The sequence below is a fragment of the Cebus imitator genome, unplaced genomic scaffold (assembly GCF_001604975.1).
Source record: "Cebus imitator isolate Cc_AM_T3 unplaced genomic scaffold, Cebus_imitator-1.0 Scaffold825, whole genome shotgun sequence".
Classification (NCBI taxonomy): domain Eukaryota; kingdom Metazoa; phylum Chordata; class Mammalia; order Primates; family Cebidae; genus Cebus; species Cebus imitator.
The window spans coordinates 3,721-7,166 of NW_016108140.1; the positions used below are offsets into that span (position 1 = coordinate 3,721).

The 3,446-nt window shown below is 40.2% G+C and overlaps 1 pseudogene; it reads right to left on the reverse strand.

Annotated features, from left to right (window-relative positions):
• Positions 1–990, reverse strand: part of LOC108297649 — a 4,702-nt pseudogene extending 3,712 nt beyond the window's left edge.
• Positions 991–3,446: the final 2,456 nt, after the last annotated feature.

Here is a 3,446-nt window from a genome sequence, read left to right on the forward strand (position 1 = left end):
AGCCCTGTGGCACTTTGACATTGGGTGTGTCTGCATTGTTGAAGTAACTCAGCACTTTGCCATGCATTTATCCACTGAGGTCAATGCTAAGGGAAGTTCATCACCTCTGTTTCTTTAGTAGCTGATGTCTGGTGCATCAGCTGAATGCATTTCAGGCTTATAAGAAGTTCCCCTGAAACTATGGGCAAGAAAGCTTTGTGCGATGCCCACCCCCACAATGAGTGACCAATGTTTCATCATTAACACATCTGATGGCAGAGAGTTTTAGTGGTCTAAGGGAGGACAGCTGCCAAGCAGAGATTGAAATCACATTTGTATTTACACTATTACTTTTCTATAGCTTGGTTTCTTGCAAGGTTTTGATCTATTAGGCCAAACTATTTAGTCTGGACTGAATCCCTGAATTACTTTACTTTGTCTACAAAGGCTCTCGAAGAACTTGATAAACTTGTTCTAATTAGTCAACATATTCATCCCTAATGTCAGTATATCAGGTCTAAAAATAGAACATGTCTATTTCTAGCTAGCTCAATATTTATTCTTCCACATATACATGGAAATATGTATATATAAATATAGATATTTAAGTATGTATATGGAAGTATGTATATTTATATATAATGTATATGGAAGTAATATGGAAGTATATATATATATATATATATATATATATAAGTATAGATATATAACACACACACACACACACACACACACACACACACACACGGAACCTAGTTCCACAGGACTGCTTATATATCCTTTTCCTAGGTTTTCAATGAGAAAGGGATGATGTAGGATGAGGAAACAAATTGACCAGCATGTAAAATTTTATTGTATATTTTTATTTTGTCTATTTTCATAGCCTCAAAAATCTTACATCGTTTGTTCTGGGTGGTTTCCTTTGTATGACACATGCTCTGGGCCACAAGAATAACACAGCCCTTCACCTCCTCCAGTGCTTGTTCTTATTTTCAGTTTACCAAAAGCCATAGTTGATGTTGGATGATGAGAAAGACAACGATCTATTTCTACTCAAGCCAATTTCTGTCATTATTTCTAGTTCAGTGTTTGTCTAGTGCAATAGACCTGTCCAAAGGACTGTCCATATTTGTCAAAAAGAAACACTTTCCAGTTCCAAAATTAGAGGGGAAACCTGTTGTACCCAGCTCTGCTGAGCATTCCACATTCCTCAGTGGAGGAAGGAGTTGGCTCTGTCTGGGCATGACGATCTGGAAGGTGTTCAGCCCTCACAGCTCTTGTCATGGTGTGGGGATATTTCAGGAGAGCCTGAAGCACTGAACTTTGTGTGACTGACTGGAAAAATGTTCTGCCTGCACAATCACACATGAAAACGTTTCTTTTGGGAAAGTGTCATAAAGAATACAGACGGAAAATCTGTTAACCTCTTCTGGACAGGACAACATGTCTTGCTTGTTTTAACACATGCTGCATGTATCAGTTAGCAAAGCTCTTATTCCACCACTANCAGTTTACCAAAAGCCATAGTTGATGTTGGATGATGAGAAAGACAACGATCTATTTCTACTCAAGCCAATTTCTGTCATTATTTCTAGTTCAGTGTTTGTCTAGTGCAATAGACCTGTCCAAAGGACTGTCCATATTTGTCAAAAAGAAACACTTTCCAGTTCCAAAATTAGAGGGGAAACCTGTTGTACCCAGCTCTGCTGAGCATTCCACATTCCTCAGTGGAGGAAGGAGTTGGCTCTGTCTGGGCATGACGATCTGGAAGGTGTTCAGCCCTCACAGCTCTTGTCATGGTGTGGGGATATTTCAGGAGAGCCTGAAGCACTGAACTTTGTGTGACTGACTGGAAAAATGTTCTGCCTGCACAATCACACATGAAAACGTTTCTTTTGGGAAAGTGTCATAAAGAATACAGACGGAAAATCTGTTAACCTCTTCTGGACAGGACAACATGTCTTGCTTGTTTTAACACATGCTGCATGTATCAGTTAGCAAAGCTCTTATTCCACCACTAGCTGAGCACCACTGCAGCCTTAATTTGAACCAACCCTAGTCTTTCCATGATGTCATGGAAAATATCACATGTCAAAAATGCATTGTTCTAGTTCCTGCCTTCCCACAGTGAGTATTTAACTTACTCAGAGCAGAGTATTTTTTGTGCACATCTTGAATATCTTCGAGGAAGTCCACAATCTCCAGCGTTTGTGATCTGATGGTGACCTTGCACACTATTGTGATTTATATTGTGTTACAGTGAGTTGTATCCATGGGTAGAAAAAAAAGACAAGGAAAGAAAGACACCAATGCATTTTGTATTAGGCTGTTTTCACACTGCGGATAAAGACATACCTGAGACTGGGTAATTTGTAAAGAAAAAGAGACTTAGTAGACTCACCGTTCCACATGACTGAGGAGGCCTCACTATCATGGCGGAAGTTGAAAGGCACATCTTACATGGTGGCAGGTAGGAGACAATGAAAGCCAAGTGAAAAGGGAAACCTCTAATAAAACCATCAGCTCTCGTGAGACTTATTCACATAACACTTGGGAATTATGGGAGCTACTATTCAAAATGAGGCTTGGGAGGGGACACAACCAAACCATATCACCTTCCCTGGCAATGTGGCAAAACAAAAAGGGCATGAACTGAAAGCCAGACAAAGTGAGTTCCAGCCTTGCCCCTTACTTGCTGGCTGTGTCATCTTGTTGAAGTAATGTAAACTCTTTGACCTCAAATTCCTTGTTTATAAAGTGGGGAAAATACTAGCCTTGTGTAACTGGATCATGAATAGTGATAAAACTAGCCATTATTTATTGAGCACTTACTATGTAGAGTATTTGAACCCAGCATTTTATGTGTTATAACTCACTTAATTTTTACAACAATGCTAAGAGATAGGTTCTACTATGATCCCGAAGAACCTACCGCACGGTAATAGCCATAATAAAAACCATTATGATCAATAATCATTATGGTGCTAATATTATTGTGACAGCATTGACAGCCAACAATGAAAGGAAATAAAACTAACAGGAACTTCTTTACTTAAAAATATTCTAAAAGTGAGATTTAAGGCTGGGCGTGGTGGCTCACGCCTGTAATCCCAGCATTTTGGAAGGCCGAGGTGGGCGGATCACGAGGTCAAGAGATCAATGCCATCCTGGCCAACATGGTGAAACCCCGTCTCTACTAAAAATACAAAAAGTAGCTGGGAGTGGTGGTGCGCACCTGTAGTCCCAGCTACTCTGGAGGCTGAGGCAGGAAAATTGCTTGAACCCGGGAGGCGGAGGTTGCAGCGAGCTGAGATCAAACCACTGTACTCCAGCCTGGCGTCTGGTGACAGAGCAAGACTCTGTTTCAAAAAAAAAAAAGCAAGATTTATGTGGAAAAACTACTGAGCAAGGGAAAGACACCTCATTCTTTAGATTTACACTTGAATTTTTACCCCATGCATCTTTCT